Here is an 18,793-nt window from a genome sequence, read left to right on the forward strand (position 1 = left end):
AGAGACCCACAGCTAAACACTGAACTCAACTCCTGGAACCCAGTTTGAGAAAGGGAGGAGTGATGAGAAAAGGAGTCAAACCTGACTGGTGAAACCCACAGAAACAACTGACATGAACAAGGGAGATCTCATGGACCCCAGACTGGTGACTAAGAGGCCAGCATAGGTATAATCCAGACCCCCTGAACGTGGGTGTCAGTGAGGAGGCTTCGGCAATCTATGGGGCCTCAGATAGTAGATCAGTATTTATCCCTGGCATAGGGGTGGACTTTGGGAGCCCATTCTACATGGAGGGATGCTCTGTCAGCCTGGACACATAGGGGAGGGCCTAGGCCCTGCCCGGGATGATATGACAGACTTTGAAGATCCCCCATGGAAGGCCTCACCCTCCATGGGGAGTGGAGGGTGCAAGTGATGGGGGATTTGGGGGTTGGTGGGGGGCAGGGGAGGAGGGGAGGGAGAGGAAGCTGGGATTGACATGTGAAGCAATCTTGTTTCTAATTTAAATAAAAAAAAAGAAAAAGAAGCCAAGACTAGTATTATTCTTAATGTTGCTGGTCGTATGTGGTTTTAGAATACTGTTAAGGTTTATTGAAGACACCTTTCATGTATGTCTTCTTCTTGTGATGGTTACTGTTGATTGACAGGATCTTGATGTGGGATAATGCTCTTGCATACTGTAAAGATTTGTTACTCACGTTGGTTTAGTAAAAGGCTGATTGGCCAGTAGCCAGGCAGGAAATATAGGTTGGGCTACCTGACAAGGAGAATTCTTGGAAGAGGAAGGCAGAGATGCAGTCACCAGCCAGACACAAAGGAAGCAAGTTGAGAATGCCTTACTGAGAAAAGACACCAAGCCACGTGGTTAAACATAGGTAATAATTACAAGTTAATTTAAGCTTGTTAGTAATAAGACTGAGCAACAGGTCAAACCGTTTATAATTAATATAAGCCTCTGTGTGTTTATTTGGGCTTAAAGGGCTGCGGGACCAGACAGGACAGAGACTTCCTTCTATAGGATATAGACTCAGATAGGGAACCAGTGTAGTCACACCTGTGGTGGGTTGTCTATATTAGGTTAAGCTCTTGACTTACCAGTAAGGGGTTTTCTTGTGTTCGTCCACTGGGAAGAGCCACTATAAAATGGGCTGGCACCATTCCCCAGGCCTGGGTCCTGCACTGAATATGAAAGAGGAAACTAGTTGACTGTGAATACTCATCATCTCTGCTTCCCAATTTCAGGTGCAATGTGCCAGCTCCTGCCACCATGATCAACAGACAGTAGAACACTGACCCAAATAATAAGCCCTTCTTTCCTGAATTTTTCTTTGTCAGAGTATTTTATCACAGCTACAGGAAAAGGAACTAAGACAAATATCAACAGATAAACATAACAATTAAGAATCTGAAGCAAGCCGGGCGGTGGTGGCGCACGCCTTTAATCCCAGCACTCGGGAGGCAGAGGCAGGCGGATCTCTGTGAGTTCGAGGCTGGGCTGGACTGATAGCCTCCAGAACAATACAGAGAAACCCTGTCTCGTAAAAAACCAAAAAAAAAAAAAAAAGAAGAATCTGAAACAAACAAAACTATCTAGGGAAGCATATCAGCAACCAGTAGAATGGAGAAGGAATACATAGAAGGTACTGGGAAAAGCTTTGATGTGGGAGACGATCTACATCCTGATTTTGTTGTTGCTTTACTTGCAAGCATTTTTACCAGACTTCTTGTGTTGGTCAGTACAGCCTTGGTATAGTCTAAGATAATTAACTTCTAAAGAGAAAAGGTTGGTTCTCGAAGTTGTAACCCATGAGTGTGGAGCTGCAGTTGCTTAGGGTCTGCTAAGGCAGCAACATATCATGGCCAGATCACATGGCAGAGCAAAAATGTTTACCTCATGACCAGTAATTACAAGTGGCTTTTATGTGGGTTCCAGGGAATCCAAACTCAAGTCTTGATGATTGTATGACACATACTTTACCATCTGAGTCCCCTTCCCATCTTTCCCTCCCGATCATTTCTGAGAGTATGTCTCTAATGATCTAGAGATTTCCCACTAAGCAGAACACTTACTGCCTCTCAATAGCAAGTCTTTATTTTGGGAGGGAAACTGAATATCCAAACTGTCCCAACCATCAACCTATGCACTTAAAGCAAGTGGCTTGATTGTACATAAATTATTCCTCAAAAAAAGTGTGTGTGTGTATAAATCACTAGAAACCCTATCACCAAGAACAGCTTCTTAAAAGTTTTTATGTTTTCAGGACACACACATCTCTCTCTCTCTCTCTCTCTCTCTCTCTCTCTCTCTGCCTCCTATTTTTTCTTGTTTTCATACATCATGGAACCCTTCCACGTCAATACACAGAGTGCTGCATAGGCATTTTATATTGTATTATGTCACTGCAGTGTGATTTATTACACTAGTTTTGTTGAAAAAAAATTTCAGATTTTTACTGTTATAAAAGTAAAACCATCTTTGTAATCCAGATCTTTATTCATACTCTTAGCTATTGCCATATTCCAGTAAAATTACTGAGTCCCAGGGGCTCTCACTTTTGTAAGGGATGTGAGGTGTCTTTAAAAATTACCCTTCCTAAAAGCTGTTCCAATTCACACACCTTCCATTCCTCTCTGTCTTGACCACAGTCCAGTCAGATGCCCTACTGCTCCATGCAGACAAGCACAAGGTAAAATCCCGCTGCCTGGTGTATATGAAACCTCACCCCTTTAGAAGCCACTGAAACCTGACAAAGCCAGAGACAAAGCCTGAAAACCACCAAATTCAAAGCCCATAAAGTGTCTGAAAGCACTCCTAACAGAACATGCAGAGCCCATATCCAGGACAGGATCACTTCCTGACTTGCTAAAGACACTGAACCAAGGTCCTAATAAAAAAAAAAAAGAGTATATTTCTTTCCAAGTTCAGTTGCTTTCTACCTCTTACACTCACTTGACCTTTTTTGGACCAAACTTTGTTGGAGAGGCGCATCTCCCCAGCAGCAGGAATCTAGGAGTTGTATGTGCCATTGGTGGCATCACACCTGCCGCGAGTCAGTGTGACTCCAGTTGGTTCCCCTTATTCCCAGCCTCAGGATAGCTTTTAACATCTTCCAGACAGAGTGTCAACATCACAACAACAAAGTGCGAGTAGTAATCGCATTTATTTCATCCCCTCCTGTGAAGATGGTATCAAGTAATGCAACCAAATTCACCGGCTCTAACCCTGGTCCTGCTCAGGAGATACTGGGGACTGGTGTTATGGCGCTGTGTGATTCTCACTTATACTTAGCCTCAGGCAGCAGCAGCATCTAGAACAGTTTCTGTCCCATCTACACTGTTATCTATACAAAGGGTCAGCCGGCTGCTCTCATTTCACAGCTGACTGATGACACCGATAAACTGAGGACATGCAATCCCACCCTTAGGCGTGGTCTGTCCACTCCTCCTGTCCCCAGGACCACGCCTGACAAATAGAGCAGAAATTACAGACATCTGATTTAAGGCTGTGTGTGTACATGACTCTCGAGCCAAGCCCCAAACCCTAGTTCTGTTGCTGCATCAAAGGGCGGTCTCTGCTCCAGCCACCAGGCCCAGAGTAAGCAGCAATTTGAGAGGCAGACCCCTTTTATTTTTAGCCTCAAAAAACCCCCAAAGCCTACATAGCGGCGCTCACTTAAAGCATCTCTCACAAAGCTGTTGTTTGACTTTGGCTGAGAAAATGACAGGCTGAGTTCTGCACCAAGAAGAGAAGGGGAGTAAACGGCAAACGGGGCGGGAAGGACCCCCACCACTCCCAACCTCCATCCCCCTTGAGTCCTCCCCTAGGCCTGGGTAATCGTCCCTTGCTATATTTAAAAGCCACAGATATGTTTGGAGGAAACTTAATTTCGGAATTCCGGGCGGCGTCTCCTGGGGACAAGGGGAAAGCCAGTGCTGTGCTCCTGCCTGCTAGCTTCCAACTCTGGGGAATCCAGGTCAAGACGCGTCGCCTGCAGCTGCCGCCTGCCGCGAAGCTCCAAGCTCCAGGGCTCAACGACTGGGTGGGTGGCCTCCGGATAGGGTTTGTGTCCGCTTTCGATCTTCCAGGGGCTCTTAGCGCGCGGGGATCGAACCGGATGTCCCTGGCCCGCCGCAAAGCGCTGTGCAAGTCTCCCCTCCGTGCCCCAGGCTAAATATGCGTAGCTTGTCATTCGGTGTGGCTGTCTCCCAGCTGATAGGGTGACGTCGGGTTTGGAGGCTTGGAGATTGGCTTTTTGATTTGGCTTCTTGTGGAGGCTTAATGGGCAAAGCTCAAGGCTCGCCCAGAAACCGGCTCCTACGCTAGTCCCCTCTGCACGCTGCGAGGCCGAGACGTCTCCGGCAGTGACGGCGGGCGAGGTTGAGTCGCGCGCTCCCAGCTCTGGGAAAGCCCGGGCGACGCGGCAGCCAGCCCCCGCCGGGGTCCCTCCGAGCCGCCAGGGCGCGCCGCTCTGCTCTCCGTCCCGCCCCTCCCGCAGGGATCCCCAGGCGAAGGCGGTCGGGACTCCGGGCCTTGTGCGGGCCACTTGGGCCAACCCTGTTCCTTGGCTCAGAGCCGAGGGTCGGCACTCCGCGCCCTGCGCCCTGGCCCCCAGCGCTCCAGCTCCAAATGAGCTGCCCAAAAGCCCCCTGACAACTGCCAGCACACGAGCTCCGGCGGGCGGCCGCGGCGGACTGTCATGCCCTGGACGCCGCTGCAGCCGGCCCGCAGCCCGCGGGGGCGATGAGCCGCTGCGGCCGGTGAGGAGCCGGGCGGCTCGGGCATCGCGCGCCTTCCTAGCCCGCCTCACTTGCCCATCGGGCTCTGGAGGCTGAGGGGAATCGGTGAGTAATGGGATGAGCCCACAACCCACCCGCCCCGCCGTGGGTGACAGAAGCAGGGGACGCCAAGATCCAGGGCTTAAGATGCCCCCAAGAGGGTCCCTGATGGAGAAGAATTGTGATAAGTTATTTCTCAAGATCATTCGCATGCACTGTCTTCCTGTGGGTTTAGTGCCAGAAGAAGTGGGGGAGGGTGCCCGGGAAAGTATACATTGTGTATGCGGTGTTTGGCTGGGGGTGGGTGCTGGCAGAGTGTCTAGGCGAGGGTGCCGGGGATGCGGCGAGAGATGCCTGTGAGCCATGGCACTGGAAACAAGGTGTATACAGTCCTGTCCTGGGTTTGCTGACTTAGTAGAGGGTGCATCTCAATGGGGAATCTGCGTGCCAGGTGTGTGTGTGTGTGTGCGCGCGCGCATGGGTGTCTCGCTGGTGCCAGGACGTGTTGAGTTCCTGGGGTTGGGTGCTCACCGGTTCTGGGATTAGGAGGGAGGCCGTGTTATTCGCTTCAGAGCTGGCCTGGGTAACACACACACACACACACACGCGCGCGCGCGCACACACACACACACACACACACACACACACACACACACACACGACAACCTTGAGACTCCATTGCCTCCAGTCTGCAACTGCAGCCCCAGAGCACCCTTTTTCCTCCTTCCCCTGGGGGCTCCTAGACCAAGCCTAAGGCAAGGAGAGACTGCTAAATCCTGAGATTTCAGGACCCCCCACTCCCGTTGTCTGGGTGATTCCGGTCCTTGGAGAGAAGTGAAAGTATATTCCCTTCAACACACATTCTCTCTCTCTCTCTCTCTCTCTCTCTCTCTCTCTCTCTCTCTCTCTCTCTCTCTCTCTCTCTCTCTCTCTCTCTCTCTCTCTCCTCTCTAATACACACATACACACACACACAGGCACAGGCACACGCACACGCACACACACACACACACACACACACACACACACACACACACACACACACAGATGCCCTCATTTAAATGCCAGCCCTGCTTCTGCAGGCCCTGACTGACCTGCCCTGAGGACCTGAGCCACTGGGGCAGAGGATGAAAAACGATTTGCTAGAGGGGTTTTGGGGGAGGAAGCAGTTTTTCCTTTTTATTCGTTGTGTTTTATTTTTAACCAGGGAGGGGGGGCTAAATAGAGCAAGCGCCTTTAATGCAGTGCTGTAAATTTCCTCACTCACTGCTTGCCTCCTATCCTTGTCTCCCTCTTCCTCTTTGGGCAACTAAAAAACAAACCTCTGAACATCCGGTGCTAAGGTTTTGCAGGCAGGAAGATTGAAATTGGGTGCAATTTATCAGAAACGCAGGCTGCAGCTGGGTGCCAGCTCCTGGGTGGTCAAGAAACCCCCAAAGGGGGAGGATTGTAGGTATATGGTAGGAACACATCCAGTCTGCTGGTGAGGTACCAAAAGGGAAGCCTGAGGGCCTCAAGCGACCTGGTGACTTGCAGCAGCGCTCGTGTGATTAATTCTCCACAGCTGTTGTGCCCTGTCCAATTGAGCTGAGCTCTTGTTTACCACGGTTTTCAAATATAGCTGCTGCGCCATGCTCTTCCTGAAATAGGGGATCAGTTCACTGTGTATGGGCGAGTGACCTCCCGAGGGCCTTCCTTCCCCACCTTCTCACGGCCCTGGCTGTCTCTGACTGGCTCACCCAGCTTTGAGAGGAAGATGCCCCTGAATTCAGGCCTCGCAGTGTTGGGAAAAAGAATGACTGATGGCCAGAGTTTTTGGTGACTGCATGGGGACTGGTCATCCTGGTCCAGCAAGCTACATTCTCATTAGCAGTCCTTCACGTCTCTTTCTTTAAATAAATAAGCCATGAAAGAGCGTGTGCACACGTATGTGCACGCCTGCACGTGTGTGTGTGTGTGTGTGTGTGTGTGTGTGTAAGGAACCCCCACAAAGCCTGCATAACTGGGGACCCACTGTGAGGATTCTTCTTGACTTAATAAAAGGCCATGGTGCAGGTTCCTCTGCATGGAAAGCTTATTGTTCTTCCACACTCCAGTTCTCAACACTGCTCACCCAAGAAAGCTTTCCCTTCCTTCTGACCAGGCTGGATTTCCTCACTCTGCAAACCCATAATCTGACCGTGTCACTTTGAAGCAATCTAAGATGCAACTCAATTTGACTGATGTGACTGAGAGAAGCAGGGGGGGGAGCTCCTGACAATGAGCTCTGCAGAGAGAAAGAATGGCTGGCAGTTTCTCCCTGTCTGTCATAGAGCAGGCGCTTGAGAACTGCTTAAACTAGTGGAACTGGAGGGGCATGCTACATACACCCCCTTTGGTGTCTTCTACTCAGAGAAGGGGGAGAAGTTTTCAAACAAAATGGTTGGGTTTTTTTTCTGTTTTGTTTTGTTTTTGTTGGGTTTTTTTTCTGTTTGCTTTGTTTGGTTTGTAAAATCAAGCCAGGCCTGACAGCATAGGTCTGTAACCTCAGCAGGAGGGATTACAAATTCAAGGCCTCCCATCATCAACACCAAAATGATTGGTGTGGGAGGGGAGGGGCAGTAAGACAAAGTTGTAGCTGGATGGTAAAGCACTTGACTAGAGCGTTCAATTATTTACTCTGTAGTACTATAAGAATAAAATACCTTCCTCTGGACCCCTCCGTGAGCTTGCACCCTGATTCCTTTGCCCCAGCTCTCTTCTATTCCTGTGCAAAACAGTTCTGCATAATCTCTGGTCACAGTGCCGGGTATCATCCTTAGGCAATGATGTGGTATTCTTTCCCACCCTGCATGATCCAGTCATTGCATTTGGGAGACGTCACCATCTTGATTTCTCTTCACACTCCTAAATTTGATAAGTGGAGTGGAGTAATTCCCTCCATTCAAACCCAGTTGCTTTGCCTAGAGGTTCAAATATTTTCTTCAAAAGAGAAAGCCTTCACTTATTTCCGGAGACATTTATTCAACAGGCATTCAGCAAGTACCTACTCTGCCAGACACGAGCTAGGTAACAGGCATGAAGAACTGAATGGTTCCTTCCCTCATACATATATGTACTAGCAGGGACAACCAACCAGTGAAGAGGCAATTACTGTATAAAGTGATTTCTGCCACAAGAAGAGCAATGTCAGACCACTGGAAGTAAATAGAAACAGTCACCTCTTCTCAGGGCCTGAAGGCTAACTCTTAGGACAAGTGAGCCCAGAAAGGAAGGATGGGTTCAGGTTAGCTTTGGTGAATGCAGCGAAACCGAGGGGGAGTGGAAGACATTGCTGAGTGAAGAGATCATGTTTAAAACACCTGAAGTGGAGAGAGTTTTTCCAAGTGCCTGGACACAGAGATGCAGGGGGGTTGTGGTTGGAGAAGCTGTAGGGCCAAACAGTGAAGGGCTTGCACTCTCTGCTACGAGATTGCAGGGAATTGTCCAGTGAGGTGTTAGGAAGGCTTTAACTCCAGAAGCGAAGGAGCAGATTGATGTTTTATACAATATGCAGAAAGGGATTGAAACTGGGATGTAGGGCTGGTGGGAAGTGTCTGTCGATCTCCAAGAGTGCTGATGGAGAGAGGAGTTCCTCTATCTGTTTTCGTTCACGAATTAGAATGCCCTCATATTTCTGATTGTGAGCCTAGCCTTTAAAGGTTGAGCCATATCTCCAGGCCTTGGATGTTCTTTCAAGGGAGAAATGGTCCACTAATTTTCTTTAATGAGGCTGACTTATGTTGGATTGTTCATATGTCTTGAATAGACATTCTAAACCCAGCCTTGGGGAAAGAGCCTTAAGGAAGGGGGAATGGTTTTAGGATGTATAAGGCACACTTCCTGGTACTCTGAGCTACAAAGCAAGACAAACCCTGAAAGATGAGGTATGGAGAGGTCTTTGAGGATATGGAAGCACCTCCCCCAAGGAGCATAGGAAGATGAGAAGGATTTACATTTATATTAAGTCTATCAAGACCATTGAGCAAGACTTCTAGATTGCAAACTTGTATGTATACAAAGATACATTTCTTTAAGGAACTGTATGGAGAGTTGATAAATGTAATTGCAGGATTCTGGGTGCTTGGATATTGTATACAGTCACATCTACAAAGAAAACTCCTTTGTTACATCCTAGATATAGCATGGAGCAGGCCAAGGAGCATGAACTGCCCTGTTACTTGGCTTGACAAATAAGGTAGCCCTGGTTGTGCAAGAGTACTGGTTCATGTGGGAACTGAATCCAGAAGCAGGACTAGAAGCTAAGACTATGATGGCTTCAAGGTGGTACTTTCTAAACCCTTTGAAAGGAGGGGCCTCCATGTCCAGTAGCACAGAGAAAACTGTGTGGTGAAGTCAACACTCCTCCTCTGTGTCATATCTGCTTCACTTGGCTCCTCCTCCAACCCCATCACTACTCTCAGGACTCCTCCCCTTCCCTGAATAGTGTTCACTCTCTTCCTAAATTGGACTCCTCTAATCTGGAGCCTCTTCCCCCTTTAACACAGATTCTGTCTCTCCACAAACCCTATTCTAAAAAGTGTGGCTTGTCGGCTTCCCACTCTCTACCACCGCTCCTCATCTTACGATCATTATTCTATTTCTTCATCACTCCAATGCTCATCATTTCCCGCCTTTCTCCACCATCTACCCCGGGACCTCTCAATCTCCAGACCACAGTGAGCACCCACTCTCTCACTCCATACTCACCTGCTTCAGATGATGTTGACCGTTGCTAGCTCCTTAGAACACTCCTCGCTGAGCTTCTGGTGGGCTGAGCTCTCCTATGGTCCCTCATCCACTTCTGCTCAAAAAATCTGCCCCCTTCCCAGTTTTCCCTTTCTCCACTATTCCCTGGCACTCTTCCCTGGTGGCTTGTGCTATCACTTCAGGATGTTCCTGAAGTATGTGTCTCTAGCTCCTCATGTTTGTGTCTTATGTCCAGCCACTTGTGCATTGTCTGCAACGGGATGTCCATCAGTTTCTGGGAACTGAATATACTCAGTGATCCCCAGTTGACCTTCCTCAGTGTGCAGTCCCTAGTAACCTTCTGCTGCTATACTCAAGGACTTTCTCAGAATGGCTGGCAGTGCTCTAGGCCTCCAAATGCTCCAACTACCCTGTTTCAACTACAACAATTCTTCCCCCTAGGAAAAACATTTTAAAAACTAAACTAGTAGGAATCCAGTACAAACACTACCCATGGTCTTCCAAAAGCTCCATCCACACTACCCACAGCACCACACTCCCTCCCTAGCCAGGCAGGAAGAACCACCCATGCTTGTGCCTTTTTGCTCCTCGGAAGGAACTAAAGGCAGAGGGAACCTGAAGGGAGGGAGTTGGGAGGGAGCATAGCTTCAAAGACAGCAGTTTGCAGATGCTCCCTGTCGAAGGGAGGCCCACACACCTGACTGGAGTTGATTGTGTGAGAGAAGCCCCCAGCTACATATCAGAGATTTGACCCCGACTGCTTGCCAGACTCCATTTGTTTTTCATGCAGGCAATGATATGATTGAATTCTGTATTTCAACATTTTAAAACTTAAGATAAATGAAGTAACATTAAAACAAATCAAAATGTAGGAGAATGGGCTAAGGAAACCTGTATAGAGGATAGTGAGTCCCAGCTTCCTTCCTCCTCAGGCCAGAAGGGTGTCAGCACTCTCACCATTAGCAATGCCAACAGTAGAGTCTGGAAGTGGTCTCTGTCCAACAGCCAGGGACAGGAGAAAGAGCATCTGCTCCAGGCGGTGCTGTGTTTCTCACACCTCAGCCCACTGCCCCATGTCCTTTCGGTTCAGGGACTGCTTTTTCTTGAACCTTCCTCTTCTGACGTTCTACTTCAGGTTGGGTGGAAGGACACTTCTATAATCAGCATAGGAAGCTTTTCTGTTGGCTCCATACGTATCAGTGTAGGAATCTTGACAGTTGGCTAAACAGTGGATTCTTCATCTGTGTGATAACTCCCACAGGAAAAATAAAAGGAGATAATGCCAGTGGAAAGGCCATTGTAAACTCTTGGCACATAGACTAGCTAAATCTTTGTTGGATAAATGATAAACATTGGGTAAATATTGGTTGCCACTCTCCCATCCTCTGAAGCAAGAGGTGATGCAGGTGAGAATACTCGAGCTGAGTGGAGGAAAGAGGTTCATTTGGGCTGTAGACAACGCTCTAACACCACATGGCTCTTTTTGTTCTTCTGAAGGAACAAAACTTGTTGTTTTCTGAGAGCTATATCTAAAACCATTTACTTCTCTTCCTAAGGGTCATTTGGAAGCTTGAAGTCTACTCTCAACCTACATCGTTTCCAAGTCACTTAATCCTATAGTCATTATTCACTCATTCAATAAATACTCACAGAGTCCTCCTTATGCAGACTCTAATCTGAAGCACTGCGGTGAACTTTTTAAAAAGGGCACATTTCTTGACCAGATAGAATTTTTATTTCTCTCTTTTTTGCCATTTTTATTGAACTATACATTTCCCCCATTCCTTTCCCTTCCTCCTTCCACTCTCCATCCTGTCCCCTACATTCATTCCCAATTTATTCAGGGGGTTTTGTCTTTTTCCCTTCCTAGGCAGATCCATCCATGTCTCTCTTAGGGTCCTCTTTGTTGTTACCTAGGTTCTCTGGGGTTGTGGCCTGTAGTCTGGTTGTCCTTTGCTTTATGTCTAATATCCACTTATGAGTGAGTACATATTATATTTGTCTTTCTGGGTCTGGATTACCTCACTCAGGATAGCTTTTTCTAGTTCTGTCCATTTGCCTTCAAACTTTTTTAACACTGAGTAGTCCTCCATTGTGTAAATGTAACACATTTTCTTTATCCATTCTTTGGTCGAGAGGCATCTAGGTTGGTTCCAACAATATTTGCATCCATATATTCCTGGGTCTGCCTGCCTTTCTTCCTTCCTTCGTTCCTTCCTTCCTTCGTTCCTTTCTTTTTAGGACAGGGTCTTGCTGTATAGCTCATGTTGGCCTTGACATTGCAATCCTTTTGCCCTTGCCTCCTGAGAGGTGGAATTATAGGTGTGGGTCATCATAACCAGCAGCCTTTCTTAGTCTCTCTCTCTCTCTCTCTCTCTCTCTCTCTCTCTCTCTCTCTCTCTCTGTAAGATATTATTTATTTATTTATTATGGATAGTGTTCTACCTGTATGTTTGCCTGCAGACCAGAAGAGGGCACCAGATCTCATTATAGATGGTTGTGAGCCACCATGTGGTTGTTGGGAATTGAACTCAGGACCTCTGGAAGAGCAGCCAGTGCTCTTAACTTCTGAGCCATTTCTCCAACCCAGAATTTTTATTTCTTGTTAAGCCAACAAACAAATAGGCAAAAGCAATAATGTGTTACATTAAGATATGAAAAATGATACGGCAGAGAGTCCTGGAGAAAGGTCACCTTCAGATAAGACTCAGTGGAAGAGCCTGTCAAGGAAGGTACCATTTGAGACCAGAATGGAATGAAAAAGGGGATATGTGGATATCTGTGGCAAAGACCATTAACTGAAGGAAACTGAGATAGACTCATAGTTAGAAACATTAGCTAACATTAGCTAATTTATCATAGTGGACTGTAAAGCATATCAACAGGAGGTAAAGTCAGTAGTTAGGAGAGGAAAGGAACATCCAGAATAGCTGAGATGCAAGGAATGGCATGGTCTTTATGGTAGGTATTTTTTAAAATCTAGTTGGTTTTGGTAACACTAGCCAATAATCATAGCACCCGGAAAACTGAAGCAGGATTGTAAGTCCAAAGCCAGCATGGTTTGCACAGAAAAAAGATGTTTTGTGGGGAGCATACTATAAGAGTTGGGGTAGGATTGGCAGATGTAATAGTAGACAAGGCGAGATATGTAATTCTAACTAGACAGAGGTTAGATCAGAGTGTGACACATATTTGCATTCAGTAATTCTGAGAACGTATGCAGGCAGCATGATCTTCAAAGAGCCTACAAGTTTTATGGGCACATAGTAATGATTACCACACAACATCATCACACCACCACCACCAGCAATAGCATCACCACTACCACCACAGAATCAATGGACAGAATAAAGCTTTTTTTGTACTCAAACTTGGGTTTGAGTTTATCTTAACACTTTGCATCCTTTAAAACTAAAAAAGAAAAGAAATATCCTCCTAACACTATTTCCTAGGAGTAATGCATTCAATGGATTCAGTTCCTTCCACATGAACTATATTCTTATTTTTGACAGACAGGAGATGTCTAAATCTACCCCTTCTCTAATGTTCTCAGTGTTTTTAAGTTCCTGGCCCTTTTGCTTGAATTTAGATATGGATCCTGTGTACACTTCTGTGTGCTCATTGGGGATGGGCTCAGGCACACTCCATCAGTGTGTCTCCAAAGTCTATCACATCAGGGCTACTAAACCAACAAAAGCCCACACCTCCACTACACTTAGGTGCACACTAGTGCCTTGGATGAATTCCAGGGACTTCATGCCCTCTCCCTGGAGGGTGTAGAACTCTTGCTGGTCTTATTGGCCCTGTGTCCCATAAAGTCCTCAACTAAGTCGGCATTTGACATAGATGTCTTTGTGTTGATTCCTCCAGCTTCCATTTCTTTGAGCTTGTATCTCTGGAGAAAAAGAGCATTTGTTGGAGGACCAGTGCAATGGAGAAGATGCTGATGTGATTATCTTGCTGTGACTCTTTATTCCTTTCTTCATCTGTCACCTTGTTGTCACTATTCTCCAACTTAGACTGATCCTACCTCAGGTAGCTCTGATAGCCATGGATTCCTCAGGATTAGTTTCTCCTCCTCCTGCTCCCTAAAGTAAGAGAGTTTAAACTGGCCTTAGCTTCCAAGAGGTCCTGCTTTTTTTCATCCATGGAGTCATTGCAGACTGTCTGTCCAAAAGAAAACCTTAATCCTGTCTCTCTTCAGTTAAAAAAAACTTTCAGCTTATATTGTTCCTCATATTTTCCAAGGTGATGCCCAAATTCTTTGGCGAGGCACTCAAGGCCTTCTAGCAATTCCTCACCTAATTCCACGGCTGGTCTCAGATGCTCTCTTCCACAGCACGTTCACTGCCTCTCTCTGAATGCACACTGCTCGTTCAAATGTCCACACTGTCCTTCTACAATGGCTTCCTGCTACCCATGTTGACAGAACACTAGCTTTCACCTAGTTGTCACCCATTCATTTTTCAAGTTGTAGATACAAAGTTAGCTGGGTCATAGAACTGGCCCAAGTGATCCCATGACATTGTAACTCTTTCTTCTTCAAACTTTCTTGGCACATCACTGTATGTGCTTCCAAATATGATTCTGTTTTGTCCCAATTACTCATTTTTCTGTCACTTTTCTCTGATGCAATGTGTGCTTCTTAAGAAGGATTATATTTTTGTTCATATTACTCAAATTTGAAAATTTTTGCTCATAGCATCCCCGACAGATGGTTCTCTAGCCTCCAGTTGAACATTGCCAAGGGTTGGAGAAATCGGTGGATATGATTCTTACTAGCTTTTTTTTTTGCACATCCATTCAATAAATCTATACTAAATATCTACTATATGCTAGATGCTAATTTAGGCACTGGGGATACAGAACTATGATAAAATCCCTAATCCCTCTTAGAACTTGCTTTTTACATTTTTATTTATTTGTTTTAGTTTTGGGGGGGAATACATTTAGAACAAAGACTGAGAGTAACCTCTTGGAATAGGTCAATCTAACTCACTCACATACTAAGTTTCACACAAGCACGAGTTTGAGAATGAATGAATGAATGAATGAAAAAAGATCACGGAAACTAGAGGTAACCTATGCTGTCATCACCGAAAGAAAAAATAACTGAGGTGTTAAACAAAAGACACAATAGTGCCCCGCACAGTGCCAGTCATTGAATGGGTTCTTAATGGAGACATGAGGTCATTTTCACTGTCACTTTAAAGTCCGTGATCCGTATGCATAGAATGGGGAGGCAGACACTCTGCTCTGTCTATGGACTTTCTTTTCTTGTGTGTGGTGTTTCCTGGAAGAATGTTGACAGGGCTCCATGACATCGTCATATGGTTCAGGTGCCATTAGGTCATGAGAGGGTCAAGAGAAGGCAAAAGATGACATTTGCGTGAGATTGGAGAGGGAAGGACCGTGCAATATGGCTCCCTGTGTTGCTGTGAGATTGCCCACATTATTTTAAAGCTCTACTGCACTTCAGCACCCCCCATGTCACCACCTGAGAGCCACCTACCTGAGGCTCAGAGCAGAGCAAGGAAAGGGTACTAATGACATCCCAGGATGTGGTTATATTCAGTTATTCTTCTCCTTACTTGCTTGTCCCTATCCCGCATCAGAAGATTAAAGTCTGTATGGCTGGAAATGAATTATAACTCATTTGTGACTGTACCCCAGTCAGCAGTGCAGTGTCTGGCCCTAAACAGCCAAAGAACAGTTGCTTACAAAATGGACTCAATCCAAGAGGCTTTTGGTAAATCCAGAATGAAAACTCTCCTTGACCTTGTCTTAGCCTTTTCTTCCTACTACCCTCCCTTTTTATCCTCTGAGTTCTCCTTGGGAGTCTACACTCCAGGCCTGGCTGTCCCACTGCTCTGGCCTGATCGGACTTAAGTATGTCCTTTCCCAAAGATCAAAGCATCTTTGAGTTGATTGACCGTAAACACTGTCAAACCCAACCTGAGCTTTATGAGTGATGCAAGGATTGCCCCCAGGAGCCTCACAGACTTTCCAGGGTGTCCAACTCAACGAGACATACCTGAGAATAAATCTTGTTTTCTGCTTTCAAATTGAAGACTTATTGCTCCAAGCTACCTTGAACTTCTAGACTTGTGTGTGTGTGTGTGTGTGTGTGTGTGTGTGTGTGTGTACATAGGGGGGAGCCTCTGCATTCAGAGTGACTCACTTTGTTTTCACTGGGCTCTTGCTCAAAAAAGGATCCCCAAACCTGGGAGCCAACATCATATGTTCCTGACACAGACTTCCCCTAAATTCAGATACCTTAGTAACTGTGATGTTGACCAAATGACTTAGCCTTTCTGAGCTCTAATGTGGCATCTATAAGGTAGATCTGAGCATGTCTCCTTCACTGGGAAGACGAGAAATAATTCAGGAAAAGCATTGAGTATCATCATGTTTTCCTCAATGGACCCAGGTTCAGGTTGTGTCGGCCGGGCTACCTCAGCATTCGAAGACACATCTATCTGCCATAACTTATAGGCAGAGTAGGGAGTTGGGTACCTGAAAGGACTCTACACAAACATCCCCTGAGTTGGGCAGAGGGAACACATGATGCTCTGCATGTGCTTGCATCCAGATGACATGTCAGAGTGGGTGCAGTCAGGTTGCATCTATAACTTTAATATAAATTGGCTGTGACGCCTGTGCAGGGGCCCAGATTTAGAAGCAGAGCAGAATGACTCTACTGAGGCTGGTGACAGGCCCTAAGCTTTGTTCCCATTGGAGAAAGTAGAGGGCGTAGCAGGAGGGAGTTGTTCAGTCTAGCCTGGTGGCATTGTTTTATTAATGATCTGGACGAGCAGAGGAACAGTGATTTTAATTAAATTTGCCAGCAATATTAAAAGATGTTGGGAGCTACTGCTGAGGACACAGACACCTTGCAAAAGGCCCTGGGGGGGGGCATTAGGAAAATAAGCCAGGAAAGAGGCAGGAGGTCCAGGACATGCGTTCTGCTGAAGGAGCAGAATTGGAACAGAGGGTCACTCTCTGTGGAATAGACCATGGTTCCTTTTTATCTGCATCTTCTCTGTTCCCAAATGTATTTTGAACTAATCCGCCTATTCCAGTCTTTTCTTCCTTACAGCCATCCTAAACCTTCTGTGAAATGGACTTTTCTGAAATACAAACCAGACCGTGTTGTTCTCCTGTTTAGAATCCCATCATTGGTTTTCCTTGTCTTAGGATAAAATCCTATCTTCTCAGCCTGCCCTAGAAGACCTGTGGTGAATGAACACTCCCCTGCCATGCAGCTTCCTCCTCTGGCTTCTCTTCCCCACACCGTATTTCCTGTAATCCAAGACACGCAGCAGCCTGTCTCGAGTCTGCATGTCTTTGCTTGGGCTGTTCTCTTTAACTGGAGCGCCCTTCCTACTTTCTTTCTTCTTTTCTTCTTTTTTTAAGGCTCACTCATGCTTGAAGACCTATTTCAGGGATCATCTCCTTCAGAACCGCCTCCCCAAATCCCAAGCTGGCTCAGCGCCCCCTCCCCCGAGTATTTACAGCACTCTGCCCTTGCCCCCACACTTTGTAGGAAAACTGTCTATTTTTGTGTCTCTTTCTACTCCTACTCAAGTGTACCTTTGTGGGCAAACACTGTGTCTCATTTTTCATTTTACCCACTGGCATGTAGTGGCAAATCACAGGCATTTGTCAATATTTGTCAAGCTGAATGATGAAAAGAATATTCAGGTGGGTGACAGAAGCAGGCAGCCAGCATAGTCCCGAGCCTGGGGACTCTGGGGCTCTGTCAAATGGCTAGTGTCTCCTACGTGGGGACACAGTCACACTGCTCCCCGAGTCCACATCAGACTGGAAGCTGACTGGGGCCATTCATGTTCTACAACAAAATGGGACATTTTGGTAAAATTGAGTGGCTAAAGCCGTCCATTTTATGTCATTTCCCTGTGTATTTTGGCTGTGTTAAATTTTTTTTTTGCCTTATGCTTTCAGTAAAATGATTTAAGTAGGACATTTTCTCCAAAATACAAAAATGGAAATAAAAGTTTTACTAACTACATAGGGTTGCTATAAAGTTACAAGTAGCGTGACGTGTTGATATCTGTTTTGAATTGAGTTCTGTTGCTGAGTCTAGATCTTTAAAAGGGTAAGGAGACACCCTAAAAGTTTAGAATCTGCCTTAGTGTTTGGGCCTGGAACAATAGTATTAAAGACAGTTGGTGCCTGGTGTTGGTGGTGCATGCCATTGATCCCAGCACTCAGGAGGCAGAGGCAGGCGGATCTCTGTGAGTTCGAGAGTAGCCTGGGCTACAGAGTGAGTGCCAGGATAGGCTCCAAAACAGCACAGAGAAACCCTGTCTCAAAAAAGCAAAATCAAACAAACAAACAAATAAACAAGACAGTTGGTTTGGTCAGCGGAGCTGTCCCTTTACAATCTAACAATACTGCAGCCAGAATCTATTTTCTGGAGCAGCGGACTGGTGCAGGTACTTACTAGCCAGTCTCCTTCCTGCAATTTTCTTTTGTCCTTGCCTTCAGCTTGCTAGTTTTCTCAGGAAATCGGCCTCTGATTCTGTCCCCAAGACAGGGCATTCCCCATGATGACCTGGCACCACAATATGTCTGCAGGGCTGAGGGGTAACTTAGGTTGTGGCTCTCTTAAGCCTCCGCTGTGTAGAACAAGAGTCCTTGGCCGACTGGCCAGCACAGCTACCTCCATGATGCTCCATGTCCTTTCTCACCTGTGGATGCCTATCCACTGGGGGATGCCACCTTCTGTCACCCTGTGGGCTCTTGACTGAAAAGCTGCTTCAGCTGTGCCCACGTCCATCTCCTCCTGCATGGGACTCATGAGAATCCTCCAAGTCAGGAGTTTTGAAAGTAGAGGCAAGAAGGAAAGAACCTCCTTTGTCCATATTTCCCAAGGGTGAGTGTCAGACTTGTGAATGGGGATCTCTGTGCACATGGCAGCTCCAAGATCATCTTCCAGCACTCTGCTCCTCCATAGTTATCTCATGACCCCTGCTCCTTCGAGCGAGGTCAAGGACAGAGGCCCCAAGCCATTGTTATGATGGTGTTCAGTTCCTGGACTAGTGTGGGCCCCAGCAATTTGAGGGGGAGTTAATCTGTAGCTCTTTGAAAGGAAGACCTTTGTAGTTAGAGTATACACTGGATATACTTTATCCTGGAGGGTGTTTCTGTCTGTGAGATTTAGGAATTTAAAGAGAGCCTACACAACCTCTAAAACTGAGTCATGATTGGTCTATGAGATCTTTATATATTTCCAAAGCAATTATCTATACTTTAGGTCATAAAA

General features: G+C 46.4%; 1 protein-coding gene across 6 annotated transcripts in view; it reads left to right on the forward strand.

The window, feature by feature from the left end:
• Nucleotides 1–3,792: 3,792 nt before the first annotated feature.
• Nucleotides 3,793–18,793, forward strand: part of Slc8a3 (solute carrier family 8 member A3) — a 134,601-nt gene continuing 119,600 nt past the window's right edge. For 2 of the 6 annotated variants that reach the window (XM_021228772.2, XM_013115416.3), the window contains exon 1: nt 3,795–4,842. The gene's annotated coding sequence lies outside the window, so the exon portion shown is untranslated. Of the gene's footprint in view, nt 4,843–18,793 lie in introns of all 6 variants that reach the window. The other 4 variants (XM_021228773.2, XM_040742816.1, XM_005072713.4 and 1 more) reach the window with 4 other exon arrangements.

The sequence above is a fragment of the Mesocricetus auratus genome, unplaced genomic scaffold (assembly GCF_017639785.1).
Source record: "Mesocricetus auratus isolate SY011 unplaced genomic scaffold, BCM_Maur_2.0 Super-Scaffold_15014, whole genome shotgun sequence".
Lineage (NCBI taxonomy): Eukaryota > Metazoa > Chordata > Mammalia > Rodentia > Cricetidae > Mesocricetus > Mesocricetus auratus.